Raw genomic sequence first — 22,426 nt, 5'->3', positions numbered from 1 at the left:
TTGAGGTTGATGTTTTCAATGCCGGAGTAGGAGCTGTGCTATCATAATACTGTGGCAATCCTCATAAATTACATCCAGTTACATCCAGGGGCAGTGGTGGCTCAGCGGTTAGAGCGCCGGGATATCGATAACAGGGTTGTGGGTTCGATTCCTGGGCTCGGCAAGCTGCCACTGTTGGGCCCTTGAGCAAGGCCCTTTACCCTCTCTGCTCCCCGGGCGCTGGAGTTGGCTGCCCACCGCTCTGGGTGTGTGTGTGTACTTACTGCCCCTAACACATGTGTGTGTGTGTGTGTGAGTGTGTGTTCACTACCAGATGGGTTAAATGCAGAGGACACATTTCGCTGTACACTGTACAGTGACAAATACGTGCACCGTTATTATTCACAGAAACTAACTCCCGCAGAGAGGAACTACGCCATCGGAGATCACTAGCTCTGCCATGAAACTCGCTTTCGAGAAATGGAGGCACTGTCTCGAGGGAGCTAAGCACCCCTTTCTAGTCCTTTCCAAATGATAAGAACCTGTACTGTCACTTCTCCCCCATAACCACCAACCGCCTGGACCCTATAACGTCACCATTACACCGTCCTACGGACCCAGTCAGAGACAGTACCGGAATACCGGATTGGTTTCACCTGGTCATTATCACTATGTTAATATATATACCTGTTCTGAATTTTGTTGAATTTCTGAAGTATTGCCAACATTTACGTTGTTTACTGAGCGTTTTTTTTTACTTGACTGCCTTCTCGTGTACCGACTACGTCCTGTTTACCCGTGTTTCTGTCTCTCGGTCTTTGCCTCTGGTTTGGTTGTTTGTATGATTGCTCTTCTGGTTTCGACCCTGGTTGGTATCTCTGTTTATTGTTCTGCTCTTTCTTGGTGTTTTGTTGATTTTCTCTCTTGATCTGCTCCTAATATTAAAGAACTCTCACTATTTTATATCCGCGCGCGTCTGATTCATTATTCAGTCGTCACAAATATCTTAAAGTTACATCATGATAGAAAGAAAAATAACCTTTTTGGTTCAAATGTAACTTTCATTAATGTGGAATATACTGAAGTATCTTGTTCTCTCAGAAAAACATGGCTTTTATTGCCACAGCAGGTTGTGTGTGTGTGTGTGTGTGTGTGTGTGTGGTGGATGGGGGGCCAGAGGTGGTTGGGTGTCGGTCTTCTTATAGTATCGTGAGAACAAACTTTGTCACTTTCAGATCAGCAGAGTCAACGTCTGCATCTCCGGTAAGAGCTCAGATTAATCTCTACTGAATTCTAAACATTACTGTAGGAATTACAGCTTATAGGAAATCTCAGATAACAGAGACATTCTGATTAACAGTTATTGATCACTGATGAATGTGATTCAAAATACAGTGACATGCAAATGTTTGGGTACCCCTGCTTAAAATCTGTTAGTGTGAATAGTTAGGTCGGAAGAAGATGAACATCTATGATCTCCTGAAGTCAGAAAGTTAAAGATGAAACCTTCATTTCAACATTTTAATTAAAATGAGTGTTTTATTTTAGAGTGAAATATTAATGGAGCACTATGCAAAAGTGTGGACATCTGAAGTCATTTGAGCTCTTGGATAACTTTCACCAAGGCGTCAGACATTAATTATCTTAGTAGGGCTCTGGCTTGTTCATCATTTAACCCATTTCACACTGGGGTGCGGCAAACACTCGTATCCTGAGGAGCAAGTAGTTTGTTTATCCTGTGATGAGAATACAGGCTACACGTCTTTTCAGCATAGCTTTCTAAATTAGCCTCACAGTCACTGACATGTTCTGATTTAGTCATTTAGCGTTTTTTTTTAAATAACAGGTGGGACATTTTTATGGAATTTAGATAAACACTTACTTTTGGCTCCAAAGTAGCTGTAAATTAGATGTATAACACAGGAAACTGCATTTTCACTGTTTCTGTATATAAACTGCTAGAATTTCACTCACCACACATCATAAATAAACGCAGAGAAGCACATGGTACTGATGCACTGTGTGCAGTGTGAAACGTTTAACTAACTAATATAGGAGCGAACTGCTGATTTACTGGGTCTACTGTGAAATGGGTTTTAGGAAAGTCCAGTTTATACAGTGGAGGTAATAAGTATTTGACCCCCCACTGACTCTGCAGATCATCTCCAAATCCTTAGGGTTTTTAGGCGTGCATTTGAAAATGCAAGGCTTCCGCTCTCTCCATAGATTTTCTATGGGATTGAGGTCATTCCATGACCTTGCTATGATTCTTATGGAGCCACTCCTTTGTTTCCTTGGCTGTATGTTTTGGGTCGTTGTCATGCTGGAACCCACAACCCACTTTTAGTGCCCTGGCAGAGGCAAGGAGGTTGTCACCCAGGCTTTTGCGATACATGGCCCCGTTCATCTTCCCGTCGATGCGGTGAAGTTGGCCTGTGCTCATAAAATAAAAACACCCCCAAAACATAATACTTCAACCACCATGCTTGACGGTGGGGATGGTGTTCTTAGGGTCATATTCTGTATTTTTCTTCCTCCAAACACGTCGAGTTGAGTTGGGGACAAAGAGCTCAATTTTGGTCTCATCTGACCACTTGCATGCACTGCATGATTTTAAACCATTACGTCTCAGTGTATTACCAATGTTTTTTTTGGAGACTGCGGTCCCAGCCCAGATCATTAACCAGCTCCTCCCGTGTAGGATTTTTAACCCTTTTTATGATCAATTAGACTCGAGGTGATATCTTGCATGGCCTAGGTCGATTGACAGTAATGTTCTTATGTACTAATGTACGTCTTCCACTTCCGAATAATTGCACCAACAGTTGTCACCTTCTCATCCAGCTTCTTACTTATGGCTTTGGAGGTCAACAATTTTGTCCCTGACATCTTTAGACAGCTCTTTAGTCTTGCCCATGGTGGAGATGTTGGAGTGTCACTGAGTCTCTTGGCAGGCGGCCTTTTACACAGGTGACAATTTGGGACAGATTTCTCTCATGCAGGTAACGAGTTCACTGAGATTGGGGTGTGTCAGTGGTCTGTGGGAGCCAACATTAGTCATGGTTTTTAGGGGATCAAATACTTAAATACTAATCAAATACCCTCAATGAAATGCAAATTATTTTTTTTTTAAATATTTCATTTTCTAAATGTTCTTTTTTGATATTCCAATTCTCACTGTTAAAATGAAGCTACCATTAAAATCATGGTCTGTTTAATTATTTGTCAGAGTACAAACTTTCAAAATCAGTGGGGGATCAAATACTTATTTCCTCCACTGTAAATACCCTGACTCTTCAAACCTCGTCCCAACAATCAGCAGCCTTGAGCTCCTTTAAGCAGCTGCCGAACACTCTGAACACAAAAAAAATAAAAAATAAAAAATACAAATTTCCAGTATCCACTTTTTCAGTTTGTTATGTAATTAAGAATTTGCAGTAATAACCATGCACCTAAACTTCTGCTTCGGGCTCTGCTTTTGGGTTATTTTAGAGATCAGTTCATCTATTCTCACTAACAGAGATTTAGACCAAACGATTTCACACCACTGTAAAACTGTCACTCTTAATCTGCTGATTTCTACATAAAATGGAGTGAGATGAAACCTGACTGATCGTTTCCACTCTAGGTTCTCAAACAGAACAAGACAGAGTGATCTACTATGGCGTGTGCTCTAATACCCAACTGTCCCTCTTATCGTCCTTATCATGAGCCTGATGAGCGCTCAGACTACATCAGACTGTTCATCTTTCTCATCTATGCTGAGTGTGCTGGTGTGGGAGCTCTGGTTTGGGCTCTCACTGCTCTACACCGTCATCACAAACACAAGGGCCGAATTCCAGCTTTCGTCATCGTCGTCCTCCTCAATGACATGTTGGAGCTTCTTCTGAATCCTTACATCATAACAAAACTGATCCAAGGAGACTGCAACTGGACCAAAGACATGACCTGCAGAACACTGTTCTCTTTATGGGGAGCATCAATTATCTGTGGTGTTCACCTCCAGCAGATGATGGTGTTGGAGAGCGTTCTGGCTCTGAGACATCCATCCTGTTCTGCTCATGCACTCTTTCCTCCCTGCTCCATCACAGTCGTCATCATTGTATTCATTTGTTTATTCCTGTGTGAATTCTTTGGTCTACCCCTGTTACTTATTTTGAGTGCGTTTTCACTGATAGCTGTGACAGGGACCTCATGGATAGTCGGCTGTAGAACTCCACCCAATGAATACAGCTCTAACAGAACCAAGAGGCCAGACTGCACAGTGTTAGCTTATGCTACAATCACACTGATCCTGTACTTAATTATTTTCATTTTACACAGCTTTAGACATTTATGGAGATATCAGTCCTGGTTCCTGTTGATGATGACTCTCTGTCTGTTGAGTCTGAGAGTGATCGTAGACCCCCTGCTGTGTGTGCTGGTCTGCAAACAGAAACCCACACAGTCACCCATACAACCAGCTGTTGAAGCTGAACAATCAGTGGAAACTGAACACTGAAACTGTCCTCCATCAGTTCAGCAGTCTTTTTGTATTAATGTACAGAAAATCTCATTGCAAATTTGATCTATTTACACTATATGTCCAAATGTTAGTGGAGACCCCTTCTAATGAATGCCTTCAGCTATTTTAAGTTGCACCCATTGCTGACACAGATGTGCAAATGCACACACACAGCTTGCCTAGTCCCTGTGAGGAGTACTGCCAATAGAATAGGACTCTCTAGAACAGATAAACATGAATCATATTTGCTCCATGCTGCCCTAATGCCAGGCGTGGGCTAGAGGGGTATAAAGCCCCCCAGCATTGATCTATGTAGCAGTGGAAGGACTGTGTTCTCTGGAATGATGGATGGTGCTTCATCCTTTACTTTTGGAATTGGGGACGAGGTGAGGTGGTGATCATCCAACACCATGATCTCACTAACGATGCTCTTGTTGCTGGATGAAATTAAATTCTCACAGCAATACTGCTCTAGTAGAATCTAGTAAAGCCAGTTACTCCAACAAAAGCAGGATCGGCCCTTTCAGTACTCTTGATTTCAGAAGAAACAACGAATGAGCGTCCCAAGTGTCCCAATACTTTTGTCCATATAATCTCTCTAAATATTATTTCTATGTAAAATATATCAATGATTTTTTTGTGTAATTTGTTGTTTGTAGTCTGCTTTAGTAAACAGAATAAAAATAAATAAATTAACTAATGTGCTGAATTTGTCACAGTGTGAAGTCTTTTATATTTATTTGAAACTTCTGACCCTGTTTTCTTAAAATGTCCTTTAAATGTTTAAAAAGGTCTCAGAACGGTTAGAAATCAGAGATCTTTTTAAATCCTTTCCCAGACTCATCTACACAATCATGAATCTCACCATGATGATCCCACTCAGCCCAACAATTTAAGAGCAAACCAAACTAAATGTCTGAGGTTTAAATAAGACATTTATTATTCATTCATTTTATTAATGATGTTTAAAGACATGTGAACACACTAATGAACCCCTAATGAATTATTTTTTTGAGGAGTGTATACAGTGGCAAAAAAGTTTGTGAATCCTTTGAAATTGTATCTGATGATTTATCTGGTCATCTTACTGACAACTGTAATGTGTCTAAAATAATAAAACAAAACAATTCTGATCATTCAAATCTTCATTGGGAACAACCACATAGTTCTAGTGGTAGTAGTAAGTGAACCCTTGAGTTAATGATTGTAAAGCTGGTTTGAGTCAGGTGTTAGCATACATGGAGTCTTCTTTAGAAAATGAGTTTGGAGGTGTGGACTAGAGCTACTTTTACTGATAAAAACCACTCAAACATATGTGAGCCATGCCTCACCAAAAGGAGCTTTCAGATGATCGACAGTGTACCAGCCTACACAACAGTCTCATTTATCACAATCTTGTAATTAGATCTATATCAGTTTCATTTGAAAGAAAAATCTGTACATTTTAAAGCAGTCTGAACTTCTATGAAATATTTCGTTTTAGTGTGCAAGTCTTGAAGCACAGGTTAAATACTGAAAACTACTTTGCATGTGGTTATCAGGTGGTTTGTACTCGTCTTCCTCTCGTTGGTTGGTTGTTTTAGTAAATCATCTTCAAAAAGACATGAAGACTATCACACAGGTATCAGGTGGTTTGATCTCAGTGTGGTAGATGTTTTCCTGGTAGAGGTACTGAAGTATATGCTAAGATGTTCTCTCTTTAAAGTACAGAGTACTGTGATTGTTAAATTTTTTTAACATTTATCATAACATTAAACCCTAACAAACCTTTAAATGCTATTGGGTGATTTCAATCACATAGCTGAAAGAAGTCTGCATGGAGGAGTGGGGGTAAACCTTCATGACAGAGTCTGGTAGAGGGTTATAGGAAGATCAGTGATCAGTTCCAATTAAGATGTTTAAAAAGTGCCGTTGTCACAATTCAGCTCTACAGGGATCCAATAATAAGACAGGAGATCAACAAATGAACAAAACAAAGATATAAAGATTTAAAGATATTTCCAAAACCTTACGAACTTTCACTAGAAGTTCAAATAAATTGTATTTGAATTACATTATAATAGATACTGAAGATGAAGGACAGATCATATTCAGTGATTGGGGGGGCTAATAAAACATTTAATATTGTAGTAATATTCTACAAATATATTGACAAACGGGACATTAATTGTGGAAAAGTGGGACGAGTGGGCGCATGCTGGGCAATTTAAAGGTTAAAATAATGCAGCATCTCATTCGCCTCTTTTTCTCTCTATGCTGCTGGGTGAGAGCCTCTTTTTATAGCTTTTAATATTCACATATGTAAACCACAGATGTACCGTTTGCTTGTTATAAATATGGTTTCTCAATAAGATGTTTTTGTGCTGTTTTTAGGCTTAAACTGTAAGTGAGCATTTATGAAGCAAATGTACAGTTTTGTCCCTGACATCTTTAGACAGCTCTTTAGTCTTGCCCATGGTGGAGATGTTGGAGTGTCACTGAGTCTCTTGGCAGGCGGCCTTTTACACAGGTGACAATTTGGGACAGATTTCTCTCATGCAGGTAACGAGTTCACTGAGATTGGGGTGTGTCAGTGGTCTGTGGGAGCCAACATTAGTCATGGTTTTTAGGGGATCAAATACTTAAATACTAATCAAATACCCTCAATGAAATGCAAATTATTTTTTTTTTAAATATTTCATTTTCTAAATGTTCTTTTTTGATATTCCAATTCTCACTGTTAAAATGAAGCTACCATTAAAATCATGGTCTGTTTAATTATTTGTCAGAGTACAAACTTTCAAAATCAGTGGGGGATCAAATACTTATTTCCTCCACTGTAAATACCCTGACTCTTCAAACCTCGTCCCAACAATCAGCAGCCTTGAGCTCCTTTAAGCAGCTGCCGAACACTCTGAACACAAAAAAAATAAAAAATAAAAAATACAAATTTCCAGTATCCACTTTTTCAGTTTGTTATGTAATTAAGAATTTGCAGTAATAACCATGCACCTAAACTTCTGCTTCGGGCTCTGCTTTTGGGTTATTTTAGAGATCAGTTCATCTATTCTCACTAACAGAGATTTAGACCAAACGATTTCACACCACTGTAAAACTGTCACTCTTAATCTGCTGATTTCTACATAAAATGGAGTGAGATGAAACCTGACTGATCGTTTCCACTCTAGGTTCTCAAACAGAACAAGACAGAGTGATCTACTATGGCGTGTGCTCTAATACCCAACTGTCCCTCTTATCGTCCTTATCATGAGCCTGATGAGCGCTCAGACTACATCAGACTGTTCATCTTTCTCATCTATGCTGAGTGTGCTGGTGTGGGAGCTCTGGTTTGGGCTCTCACTGCTCTACACCGTCATCACAAACACAAGGGCCGAATTCCAGCTTTCGTCATCGTCGTCCTCCTCAATGACATGTTGGAGCTTCTTCTGAATCCTTACATCATAACAAAACTGATCCAAGGAGACTGCAACTGGACCAAAGACATGACCTGCAGAACACTGTTCTCTTTATGGGGAGCATCAATTATCTGTGGTGTTCACCTCCAGCAGATGATGGTGTTGGAGAGCGTTCTGGCTCTGAGACATCCATCCTGTTCTGCTCATGCACTCTTTCCTCCCTGCTCCATCACAGTCGTCATCATTGTATTCATTTGTTTATTCCTGTGTGAATTCTTTGGTCTACCCCTGTTACTTATTTTGAGTGCGTTTTCACTGATAGCTGTGACAGGGACCTCATGGATAGTCGGCTGTAGAACTCCACCCAATGAATACAGCTCTAACAGAACCAAGAGGCCAGACTGCACAGTGTTAGCTTATGCTACAATCACACTGATCCTGTACTTAATTATTTTCATTTTACACAGCTTTAGACATTTATGGAGATATCAGTCCTGGTTCCTGTTGATGATGACTCTCTGTCTGTTGAGTCTGAGAGTGATCGTAGACCCCCTGCTGTGTGTGCTGGTCTGCAAACAGAAACCCACACAGTCACCCATACAACCAGCTGTTGAAGCTGAACAATCAGTGGAAACTGAACACTGAAACTGTCCTCCATCAGTTCAGCAGTCTTTTTGTATTAATGTACAGAAAATCTCATTGCAAATTTGATCTATTTACACTATATGTCCAAATGTTAGTGGAGACCCCTTCTAATGAATGCCTTCAGCTATTTTAAGTTGCACCCATTGCTGACACAGATGTGCAAATGCACACACACAGCTTGCCTAGTCCCTGTGAGGAGTACTGCCAATAGAATAGGACTCTCTAGAACAGATAAACATGAATCATATTTGCTCCATGCTGCCCTAATGCCAGGCGTGGGCTAGAGGGGTATAAAGCCCCCCAGCATTGATCTATGTAGCAGTGGAAGGACTGTGTTCTCTGGAATGATGGATGGTGCTTCATCCTTTACTTTTGGAATTGGGGACGAGGTGAGGTGGTGATCATCCAACACCATGATCTCACTAACGATGCTCTTGTTGCTGGATGAAATTAAATTCTCACAGCAATACTGCTCTAGTAGAATCTAGTAAAGCCAGTTACTCCAACAAAAGCAGGATCGGCCCTTTCAGTACTCTTGATTTCAGAAGAAACAACGAATGAGCGTCCCAAGTGTCCCAATACTTTTGTCCATATAATCTCTCTAAATATTATTTCTATGTAAAATATATCAATGATTTTTTTGTGTAATTTGTTGTTTGTAGTCTGCTTTAGTAAACAGAATAAAAATAAATAAATTAACTAATGTGCTGAATTTGTCACAGTGTGAAGTCTTTTATATTTATTTGAAACTTCTGACCCTGTTTTCTTAAAATGTCCTTTAAATGTTTAAAAAGGTCTCAGAACGGTTAGAAATCAGAGATCTTTTTAAATCCTTTCCCAGACTCATCTACACAATCATGAATCTCACCATGATGATCCCACTCAGCCCAACAATTTAAGAGCAAACCAAACTAAATGTCTGAGGTTTAAATAAGACATTTATTATTCATTCATTTTATTAATGATGTTTAAAGACATGTGAACACACTAATGAACCCCTAATGAATTATTTTTTTGAGGAGTGTATACAGTGGCAAAAAAGTTTGTGAATCCTTTGAAATTGTATCTGATGATTTATCTGGTCATCTTACTGACAACTGTAATGTGTCTAAAATAATAAAACAAAACAATTCTGATCATTCAAATCTTCATTGGGAACAACCACATAGTTCTAGTGGTAGTAGTAAGTGAACCCTTGAGTTAATGATTGTAAAGCTGGTTTGAGTCAGGTGTTAGCATACATGGAGTCTTCTTTAGAAAATGAGTTTGGAGGTGTGGACTAGAGCTACTTTTACTGATAAAAACCACTCAAACATATGTGAGCCATGCCTCACCAAAAGGAGCTTTCAGATGATCGACAGTGTACCAGCCTACACAACAGTCTCATTTATCACAATCTTGTAATTAGATCTATATCAGTTTCATTTGAAAGAAAAATCTGTACATTTTAAAGCAGTCTGAACTTCTATGAAATATTTCGTTTTAGTGTGCAAGTCTTGAAGCACAGGTTAAATACTGAAAACTACTTTGCATGTGGTTATCAGGTGGTTTGTACTCGTCTTCCTCTCGTTGGTTGGTTGTTTTAGTAAATCATCTTCAAAAAGACATGAAGACTATCACACAGGTATCAGGTGGTTTGATCTCAGTGTGGTAGATGTTTTCCTGGTAGAGGTACTGAAGTATATGCTAAGATGTTCTCTCTTTAAAGTACAGAGTACTGTGATTGTTAAATTTTTTTAACATTTATCATAACATTAAACCCTAACAAACCTTTAAATGCTATTGGGTGATTTCAATCACATAGCTGAAAGAAGTCTGCATGGAGGAGTGGGGGTAAACCTTCATGACAGAGTCTGGTAGAGGGTTATAGGAAGATCAGTGATCAGTTCCAATTAAGATGTTTAAAAAGTGCCGTTGTCACAATTCAGCTCTACAGGGATCCAATAATAAGACAGGAGATCAACAAATGAACAAAACAAAGATATAAAGATTTAAAGATATTTCCAAAACCTTACGAACTTTCACTAGAAGTTCAAATAAATTGTATTTGAATTACATTATAATAGATACTGAAGATGAAGGACAGATCATATTCAGTGATTGGGGGGGCTAATAAAACATTTAATATTGTAGTAATATTCTACAAATATATTGACAAACGGGACATTAATTGTGGAAAAGTGGGACGAGTGGGCGCATGCTGGGCAATTTAAAGGTTAAAATAATGCAGCATCTCATTCGCCTCTTTTTCTCTCTATGCTGCTGGGTGAGAGCCTCTTTTTATAGCTTTTAATATTCACATATGTAAACCACAGATGTACCGTTTGCTTGTTATAAATATGGTTTCTCAATAAGATGTTTTTGTGCTGTTTTTAGGCTTAAACTGTAAGTGAGCATTTATGAAGCAAATGTACAGTTTGATGAGTTAAAAATTCACATTCAACATCTTTACATATTTGCCATGTTGAATTTTTATGTTCAGAATTTGTGCATTTTAAAACAGCTTGAGCTTTTATGAGATGTTAGTTTCAGTGTGCAACTCTAGTTCTCACAAATCTTGAAGCACAGACTAAAAACTGAAAAACTGCAGCCTCTTTTTTTGTATTTTGCACAGGATACATGGTTATCATGTGGTTTGTGCTCGCTGTGGTAGCTGTTTTCCTCTCAGTGGTGGTTTGTTTCAGTAAATAATATAAAAATGTTTGAAGACATGTCACACAGGTGTCAGGTGGTTTGAGCTTGATGCTGCAGCTGGTTTTCTTTGTGGTTCTGGTGCTACAGAACGCTGTACAGCATATACATTCATATTCACTCAATAAATAGTAAAAATGATAAACTGATACATCCTTAAATCTAAATCTAAGTGAGGATATACAGTAGTTTGGACATTATTGGTCAAAATATCTTTTACTTTTAAGGATGAAATGTTTCTTAAACTTTTTAATTAAGATTATTTATTTTTTTATTTCTATTGTTTACAGTTTTAAAATAACAGAAAAGAAAAAGCACCTGCGCACTTCGCCTACACTGGAAAAAATAAATAAATAAGAGCGAGTTGATTGGAGCGAGCCGGAGCGGAAGCGTAATTCTATAAAAATTCTAATAATGATTAAGCTTCAGTGTGAGTGAAGACACTACATACAAACTAAAGGCAATTCATCCTGTCTCACTCCTCACTTCAATACAGTGCCGTTTTTGTATCAGCGATACACTTCTTTTTCTTTCTTTAATTTATTTTTAATTTATAAATACATTTCATTTAATTTCATCTATTATTACTGAATTATTGCATGCACTTATTTGCTGTTAGTTAATGTTCTATATTTAAATAAAGGAAAAGGACATGGAAATGTATCTTTAATCTGATTCACTGAATAATCAAAGAATTAATGGACAGATTATTTATATTTAATCAATTTAATTATATTGAATCACTTATTAAAATAATCATTAGTTGTAGCTCTAGTTACCTCAACATAACGGTTCAGTTGTTGAAGAACAACATTTAAAATAAGTTAATGTAATTTATTTGGTTTTTCTTGGAAAGGGTTTCTTAATGAATAGATTTCACTTATTAAAATGTTCTTGCCAATTTTATATTAATCATTTACTAACAGTCAACGAAAGTTCATCTGTTCATCGTATAGTTTTACTTCGTACGTAATATGTTTTTATTCCAAGTCATTTGGAGAATTTCTATTGGTCCATTTGTCATGAAATTCTGATGCAATGTCTTGCTGTAGTGTATGTTTAAGGGATGTTGTGCAAGTCTAGCACAGATAGGTTTGGTTAAATTTTGTTGTTTAAATCTTTAAAAATATATAGTTTTAAATGACATAGTAATACTGTGTTAATCTTCCCATTCCAGATTAGGTGTATGGTTAGTTTCTTCTGTATTTTATGTTTATGTATATATTGTGAATTACTAAACTGTCACAGCGAGATCGCTGTTGGGAGAAACAGCGATCTCGCTGTACAACGCCTCGTCACTGTGCCGGGACATTATTGTGCACTGAGTGTACTAATAGAACAGTCCCGCTGTTTCTCAATCGGACACTATTCTGTTCATCAGTATGTACTGCCACACAGCTCTGTCATTTGCACTGCCACTTTAAACTCTATACTGTAATGATACCCCAGGATGCCTTACATCACTACATTATATTAATGTAGTTACTGTTACTGCACTGTTACATTACACATAATTCATTCTGTATATTACATTATATTAATGTAATTATTACTGCACTACAATCACTTTTACGCTTTTATGCCTCTATCATGCTGCTCTCTTGTTTGATTTTGCTGCTGTAAAAACTGACTTTCCCTGTGGGATAAATAAAGTGATCTATCTATCTATCTATCTATCTATATATAACTGTTGTAAATGTTGTAAAATAGATTTTACAGTGTTTTTAACAGTAAAATTTGAAATTAAATTACAGTTCAAATGTAGAGAAAAATGTGCTAAGTTGATCACTGCATGAAATATTTTATCCTTGAGACGCTTGACCTAGTTTCTTTAAATTCTCTTTCCTTTTATCCAGACAGCAGTCACATTTACAAACACATACAGTTGTGCTCGGAACATATCAAAGCCCATTATTAATATCCATGTCTATGAGTCAAGTCAAGTGGGTTTTATTGTCATTTCAACTACATACAGAGTACACAGTGAAACGAAACAACGTTCCACCAGGACCATGGTGCAACACAGACAGTGCATACAGAACACAAGTCCAACACAAACAAGTGCGGACAGACAACACAACACAGTACAGACAGAGAATAATAAATATTGGCGGTAGTGTGCAAATTATGCAGTGTGTAATAAATATTGAGTCCAGTGAGGTAGTAAAGTTATTAGTGCAAATGCTTTGTGCAAAAAATGCTTCCCATTTTATCTGGGGTAAATGGTTGGAGAGAAAGAGAGAGAGAGAGAGAGAGAGTGAGAGAGAGAGAGTGAGAGAGAGAGAGAGAGAGAGAGAGAGAGAGAGAGAGTGCATGTAACAGAAAAGACATCAGATTAGAAGTTGAGTTGAGTTGAGAAGTCTGATGGCTTGGGGGAAGAAGCTGTTGCAGTCTGGTCGTGTTGGACCGGATGCTGCGGTACCTTCTTCCTGATGGCAGGAGGGAGAACAGTCTGTGTGAAGGGTGGGTGGAGTCATCCACAATGCTGGTTGCTTTGCAGATGCAGCGGGCAGTGTAAATGTCCATGACGGAGGGGAGAGAGACTCCGATGATCCTCTCAGCTGTCCTCACAATGCGTTGGAGGGTCTTGCAGTCAGAGGCTGTGCAGGTCCCAAACCAGGCCGTGATGCAGCTGCTTAGGATGCTCTCTATGGTTCCCCTATAGAAGAGGGTGAGGATGGGTGGAGGGAGACGTGCCTTTCTCAGCTTCCGGAGGAAGTAGAGACGCTATTGGGCTTTCTTGGCTGTAGAGCTGGTGTTCAGGGACCAGGTGAGGTTCTCCGCAAGGTGGACACCAAGGAACTTGGTGCTCTTAACGATCTCCACAGAGGAGCCGTTGATGCTAAGCGGAGTGTGGTCTTGTCTTGTTTTTTCAGTCTGTCAGCTGCTGCACCTCCTCTCTGTATGCTGACTCGTCACCTTTGCTGATGAGACCCAGCACAGTTGTATCATCGGCGAACTTTATGATGCTGTTAGAACTGTGTTTCGCAACATAGTCAGGAGTCAGCAGGGTGAACAGCAGAGGACTCAGTACACTGCCCTGAGGTGCCCCAGTGTTCATTGTGATGGTGCTGGAGCTGCTGTCCCCGAACCGGACTAACTGGGGCCTCCCTGTCAGGAAGTCCAGGATCCAGTTGCAGAGGGGGGTGTTGAGGCCCAGCAAGCTTAACTTCCTGGTGAGATTCTGTGGGATGATGGTGTTGAATGCTGAACTAAAGTCTATGAACAGCATTCCGATGTAGGTGTCCTTCTTCTCCAGGTGGGAGAAGATGAAGGGTGGTGGTGATGTCATTGTCCGTGGAGCGGTTGGGACGATATGCAAATTGCAGGGGGTCCAATGAAGACGGCAGTTGGGTCTTGATGTTCCTCATGACTAGCCTCTCGAAGCACTTCATGATGATGGGCGTGAGAGCTACGGGACGGTAGTCATTGAGGCAGGACACCGTGGACTTCTTCGGCACGGGGACGATGGTGGTGGTCTTGAGGCACGTTGGGACAGTGGAGCTGCGCAGGGAGATGTTGAAGATGTCCGTGAGAACATCTGTCAACTGGTCTGCACACTCTCTGAGCACTCTGCCGGGGATGTTGTCTGGTCCTGCAGCTTTCCGTGAGTTGACTCTGTGCAGAGTTTTCCTCACATCCACTGCAGTCAGGCACAACACCTGCTCGTCTGGCTTGGGTGTGATCTTGCTCACCAACGTGTTGTTCTGTGCCTTAAACCGTGCATAGAAGTCGTTCAGGGCATCAGGGAGGAAGGCATCACTGTCACAGGACGGTGGCATTGTCCTGTAGTTTGTGATTTCCTGGATGCCCTGCCACATGCGCCGTGTGTCACCCGTGTCCTTGAAGTGGTTGTGGATTCTCTGGGCGTGTGCGCGCTTTGCCTCTCGGATGGCTCGTGACAATTTGGCTCTTGCTTTCCTCAGGGCCGCCTTGTCACCCACTCTGTAGGCCGAGTCGCGGGTCCTCAGTAGCGCACGCACCTCAGGAGTCATCCACGGCTTCTGGTTTGGGCGTGTTGATGGTCTTGGAGACAGTGACATCATCAATACACTTGCTGATGTAGCCAGTGACTGATGCTGTGTACTCCTCCAAGTTAACAGAGTCGCCTTCAGTCGCAGCCTCCCTGAACATGTCCCATGCAGTGCACTCAAAACAGTCCTGAAGGGCAGAGATGGCTCCTGCCGGCCAGGTTCTCACCTGCTTCTGAACTAGTCTGGAGCGTCTGATGAGAGGTGTGTATGCTGGAGTCAGCCACACAGACAAGTGTGGGATGGAAGTGATGGAATTTAGGGAGGACTGACCTGAGATTTGCGTGGTTGAAATCTCCGGCAACAATGAACAGTCCGTCTGGATGTTTGGTCTGCAGTTCGCTGATGGCCCCGTGCAGTTCCCCTAGTGCCTCCTTAGCATTAGCACTAGCGCTAGGTGGTATGTACACGGTGGCTATCAGCACGGCGGAGAATTCCCGTACTAAATAAAAAGGTCTCCACTTGACTATCATGAACTCCACCAGCGGAGAGCAGTGCTTAGCGACAGCGTTGTTACACCATTCCATGTTGATGTAAACACACACGCCTCAACACGGAATGGTGTAACAACGCTGTCGCTAAGCACTGCTCTCCGCTGGTGGACTTCATGATAGTGTCGTGGAATTCTGTCAAGAATCGATAAGGCAGACAAGAATATGCATTGAGTAGCAAAGTTTTATTGAGTCTGCACGCAGCTCGTGACCACGATACAGACTGAGGTAAAAGCATTTAACATAAATATTTATAGTATAGATTAGGGAGTTGAGAAAAGGGAGGAGGAGAGGGTGTGCGTGCCACACCGACGTCTGAAGAGATACATTGTTCAGGAGTGCTGGCGCCTGAGAGGACACATTGTCCGGGTCGAGAGGTTACTAGCAGGTTAAGATAGGCTGTAAGTACGTCAGGTGCACTCCCAATGCAGCTGTAATCTATGCTAGGAAAAACAATAGTGTTTCATGGAAAGAGAAGAGCGATTTAACATATGCCGTACAGGCAGTTGCAAGGCCAACACATGATTATAGTAAGCACACACTATCACCAGGCTGAGCATGATTACAATGAATGAGTGGATTTTAAATGAGTCTATTATGAATCAACATAAAATTATAATGTGGTTATAATATAACTTTCCATAACAATAGTCAAGTGCAGACCTTTTTATTTAGACCATTTTTATGATGAGTGTAAGCAAACTTCTGACCATTGTTTGTAATTGTAAACATGATTTGACAACTACATTTGAATGTATGATTAAATTGTTAGCAAGCATTTACTGATATTTTCATAGTTATAAATGCTTTTAACCCCAATCTTTTAAATGTGTCTATATCTAATGCTTCTGAATGAAAAAACTGTTTAAAACAGTTTGAGTTTTTATTAGATGTTTAGTTTTAGGGTGCAACTTTAGTTCTAACATATCTTGAAATATACCCTAGTATATTAGGTAGACTAAAGTGTGCTAAAATGTATTATGTACTACATTTATAAATGCACTAAAGTCACACTAATGATCAAAGCACATGTAACAGTTACTTATTTACTTAATTTACTACTTTATTTAATTGTACAAAATAATAAAAAGTCTAACCTTAATTGTGTACTTTCTAAAACTTAAACTGTTACACATTTACTTAAAGTGAAACTAAAACATAATTTATAATTATTTTAACTGCATCACTATTAAGCACAGTGTATCAGAATTGCACTAAATATATTTACACAAATATATAATAACTACATATATACTTCAAGTTTCTTTACTTTGTAGTGCATAAATGTATGTGAATGTACTGTTCTACACTGTTTGTCTGAAAACAGGTGTATTACATTTAAGGTGTATAACAAATTAAATATTATGTCTCAATTTTAAAGTATACTTCATTGTAATGTATTTGTAAAACATTTATATTTATTTATATTTATTTTATTTTTTAAGTGTAATCAAAGTTTACTTACAAGCACTAGATAAACATAATTGGTATTTTAAATATATTTTAAAGTAAATACACATATTTGCTAGTATATTTACAGCATACTTAGATTCAGTTTGTTTTAAACACAGTTAAGTGCATTTTTCTCACTAAGGTAGGCCAGGCTGAACACTGACTAACTGCATCCTGTTGTATTTTACACAGGGCGTGTGGTTATTAGGTGGTTTGTGCTCGTTGGCAGCAGTTTTCCTCTCAGTGGTCGTTTCAGTAAATAATATAAGAAAAATGTGCAAAGACGTGTCACAGAGGTATCAGGTGGTTTTAACTTGGTGCTGAAGCTGTTTATCTTTGATTGTGGGTTGCTGCAGAAAACTGTGTAGCATAAGCATGTATATTACCATGAAAAAAAACATGACAAACCCTTAAAAACCTTAGTGTAGTGAGCATTTATAAAGCAATTCAACATCTTTTACCAATTTGCTACACTGAATACGTTTTAATATAATTCTTTGCATCTACCTTGTTCTTCAGTACCCAGCTCACGGCTGTGGACACAAACACGTATAGTCCTGTAGAGCAATGATTCACTTATAAAGAAACTCACTGCTATAAAGAACAAACATACAGAAATATTCAGTTTTGTAAAATAAAAAAAAACATAAAACATAACCTAATGATATAAAGTGAATCCATATGAAAATCTACATGAAACACAGCAATAAAAGTTAGTATAAACTAAATTTGTTACCTTAACATAAAATTTAATTGAATCAACAAAGTGAAGTCATTCAACATAATTTATCTGAATTTCATTGGAACGTGTTTGTTTGGATCAAATTATTGTTAATGTTATGTAAATCAGTTACTTAAAGACTTCACATAAAAACAGATGGGTTTGCAACTTAACAATAAAAAAGTAACTTGTAAAGAATATAAAGTAATATAAAGTATTTAAAATATGTGCTTCTCATATATCAACTCTGCCTTAGATCAAATGATAGAAATGAATAGAAATTATTGATGCATATTATTTCCAATTAATGGATATTTGTTTATGTGCAACAAATGTGTTGAAACAGGTGTAATATGTATAATATGGAGACCAAAAAACAATATACTGAGGTCAGAAATTAATATAGGCCAATTTATTATCTAATAGCCAAAGTATATTATTTTATGGCCACTAAAACTTAGTGCAGCTGTTAAATTCCTAATAACTAAGAGCTTCCCTCACCTCAGCCCGGGGCTCCTACCGCTACCAGAGAGTCTCCCAGCCCGCCATTTTCTCTGAGAGACACAACAGCGCCTTCAGGCGGGAAACAGACGACTTCAACATTTCCAGTAATTTCAGCTAAAACTCGGGTTTAAACTCAAATTCTGACTAAAAACCTGCGGCTAAAAGACAGAATCTGTGGTTTGTGTTTGAGTTACAGTCACTGAACTGGGTTTAATCGAGCAGTGAGGAGTTTCTGTTCGCTAAAGCTTAATAACGGTCTCCTGAAGCCGGAGCATTTCCCACCCGTATTCCGACAAAACCCGCCTCCCTCACCAGCTGATTGGCCTGCAGTGCTGCGCAAGCTGCGCTACGATTGGTTAACACTTCAAACTCGCTGATAGTCGCCTACAGACTAGCCAATCAGAGCGAGGAAAGCCTGGATACGGGTGTGAAACAAAACTCCACAGGTTGTGGAGCGGTGTTCAGCCTCTTTGATCTCCTGGATGTTTTTAAAAGCTCATAGTGTGGAAACTGGAGCAGCACCAGTAAAGCTAACAGTTAATAAATACACAATAATTATAAAGTCATTTATAATAACAAGGAGGTGAAAGTACAGATGGTGATACTGAACTAATGAGCAAGTTAAATAAATATTTCTATATCTGTAGTTTGAATGTTGAAATGATCAGTTTTAAACTACATAAGCTCGTCTACTTGAGATCACTGCAGTGAAATTAGAGTAAATGTGTGATTAGAGCTGTAGTTTACAGTTGTGAGGGTAAATTCCCAGTTTTCATTAGTGGTCAGCCTCTTAATCCCAGTTGTAAACTAAACAAGCAGTCTCTGAACACCAGACGTGTAGCAGTGATGGAGGGTTTTGCTGGGGTAGGAGCTGCTGAATGTGGAGACCAATGTACTGCATTTGTTCTACAACTGAAAGTGAGCAGAAATTGTCAATGGAAACAGTTGAAGAGCACCCCCTCACACTGATATATCTGGAACACTAGGTGGAGCCACAGGTTCAGTACTGCTTAGTACACTGGGGCCTGATTGATCAACACAGGGCAGGAGAGGGTAGAACTTCAGGCCTACCAATAAGGAATCAATCAGTGAAGATCTGCCACCAGCTGGGATTACACAGCTGACTCGGGTTGGGTTAATGACTGGTTCACACTAAAGCCCTTATTAAACCACTTCAACACAGTTTCTGATTTCCAGTGTGAGTTTAAGCAACAAGTAGAACTGTAGACTGGGCTACAGCAATATGGCCTTTAATAAAACAAGGTACTTCCAGCAACTTCGAGTTTAAAGCTTGTTCGATCATCCTCATGGTGGTCGCTCTAGTGGAGAGTGGTTGGCTCAGATTCATCAGGGATCACGTTCAGTTGCAGATTATTAGACTTTCGTACACGAGCTGTGGGTAATGCTATGTGATTGTCAGGTTCGCCCACACAGACATCAGGCGCCATCCCTGGGAAAGCATTTGGAGTCTACATCACATGCTAATGTGGTGAGTTTTCCCACAACGGATATGGTTTTAAAGACTCTACACTGACCCAATTCTGTGTCTGTTTATTCCGGCACTGAAGGAAACCTCTTCCACGCAGGTTTTGCTACTCAGCTCCAGATACCCCTGGACCGTGTAAAAAGACCACTGAGGCTAACCACCATCGATGGACAGGGGGTTATCACACATCACTCAGACTGTTCAGATGCAAGTCAGCGCTCTACATTCAGAGGACCTTTGTTTTTTAGTTTTGGACTCCATTAAGCTTCTTGGTGGGCTTCTCCTGTATGTATTCCACCAGAATATGCTCACAACTCACTGACAATCAGAACCCCCTAAATCTTGTGTTTATCCTCTCACCCAAGCAGAGGAGTCTGCTATGGAGTCTGCTACAGGTGGCGTTAGCCCAGGGGTTCATTCGTCCTACTACTTCCTCCTTCCACTGCGGGCTTTTTCTTTGTGAAGAGAGATGGGGGCCCAAGGCCCTATATAGACTATAGTGGGCTGAACCAAATCCCTAAGGCATATCCTTACCCTCTGCCACCTAATTGCCTTAGAACAGCTCTGAGGAGCAACTATATACACCAAATTAAATCTACGTAGGGCGATGAATGCAGTTCTCACCACTGGGGGGCATTACGAATACAAGGTCATGCCGTTCGGGTTAAATAATGCTCTGTTTGTCTTCCAGGCGTTTATTAATGATGTTTTCGGGGATGTGTGTAATGATGTTATGTTGGGTCGTTTCGTTATTGTGTACATAGATGACATTTTAATTTACCCACCAGATAAAGAAACTCCGTCAAGTGTTCTTGAGAATCAGTTATTTGTCAAGAGAAAGAAGTGTGAATTTCATGTGGACTTTGTCTCCTATTTGGGTTACATCATTAGCCGTTGGGGTGTGGTCATGGATGACAAGAAAGTAGACGCTGTGGTTAACTGGCCCGTGTCCAACACCGTCAGAGAACTTTTAGGGTTTCGCAAATTTTTATAGATTAATCAGACAATACAGCTCTGTGGCCGCCCCCCTCACGGCTCTCCTTAAAGGTAACACCAAAAAAACTCCATTGGCCTCCTCAGGCAGATTCAGCTTTCCGAGCATTGAAGGATCGGTTCACTTCAGCCCCCCTCTTTAAGTACCCCGACCTGGCGGAGTGTTTTGTCATTGAGGTTGATGTTTTCAATGCCGGAGTAGGAGCTGTGCTATCATAATACTGTGGCAATCCTCATAAATTACATCCAGTTACATCCAGGGGCAGTGGTGGCTCAGCGGTTAGAGCGCCGGGATATCGATAACAGGGTTGTGGGTTCGATTCCTGGGCTCGGCAAGCTGCCACTGTTGGGCCCTTGAGCAAGGCCCTTTACCCTCTCTGCTCCCCGGGCGCTGGAGTTGGCTGCCCACCGCTCTGGGTGTGTGTGTGTACTTACTGCCCCTAACACATGTGTGTGTGTGTGTGAGTGTGTGTTCACTACCAGAGGGGTTAAATGCAGAGGACACATTTCGCTGTACACTGTACAGTGACAAATACGTGCACCGTTATTATTCACAGAAACTAACTCCCGCAGAGAGGAACTACGCCATCGGAGATCACTAGCTCTGCCATGAAACTCGCTTTCGAGAAATGGAGGCACTGTCTCGAGGGAGCTAAGCACCCCTTTCTAGTCCTTTCCAAATAAGAACCTGTACTGTCACTTCTCCCCCATAACCACCAACCGCCTGGACCCTATAACGTCACCATTACACCGTCCTACGGACCCAGTCAGAGACAGTACCGGAATACCGGATTGGTTTCACCTGGTCATTATCACTATGTTAATATATATACCTGTTCTGAATTTTGTTGAATTTCTGAAGTATTGCCAACATTTACGTTGTTTACTGAGCGTTTTTTTTTTTTACTTGACTGCCTTCTCGTGTACCGACTCTGTCCTGTTTACCCGTGTTTCTGTCTCTCGGTCTTTGCCCCTCTGGTTTGGTTGTTTGTATGATTGCTCTTCTGGTTTCGACCCTGGCTGCTATCTCTGTTTATTGTTCTGCTCTTTCTTGGTGTTTTGTTGATTTTCTCTCTTGATCTGCTCCTAATATTAAAGAACTCTCACTATTTTATATCCGCGAGCGTCTGATTCATTATTCAGTCGTCACAAATATCTTAAAGTTACATCATGATAGAAAGAAAAATAACCTTTTTGGTTCAAATGTAACTTTCATTAATGTGGAATATACTGAAGTATCTTGTTCTCTCAGAAAAACATGGCTTTTATTGCCACAGCAGGTTGTGTGTGTGTGTGTGTGTGTGTGTGTGTGTGTGTGTGTGTGTGTGTGGTGGATGGGGGGCCAGAGGTGGTTGGGTGTTGGTCTTCTTATAGTATCGTGAGAACAAACTTTGTCACTTTCAGATCAGCAGAGTCAACGTCTGCATCTCCGGTAAGAGCTCAGATTAATCTCTACTGAATTCTAAACATTACTGTAGGAATTACAGCTTATAGGAAATCTCAGATAACAGAGACATTCTGATTAACAGTTATT

The sequence above is a fragment of the Salminus brasiliensis genome, chromosome 24 (assembly GCF_030463535.1).
Source record: "Salminus brasiliensis chromosome 24, fSalBra1.hap2, whole genome shotgun sequence".
Taxonomy (NCBI): Eukaryota; Metazoa; Chordata; class Actinopteri; order Characiformes; family Bryconidae; genus Salminus; species Salminus brasiliensis.
The sequence above is the reverse complement of the archived record's forward strand: the minus strand, read 5'-3'. Positions refer to the sequence as shown.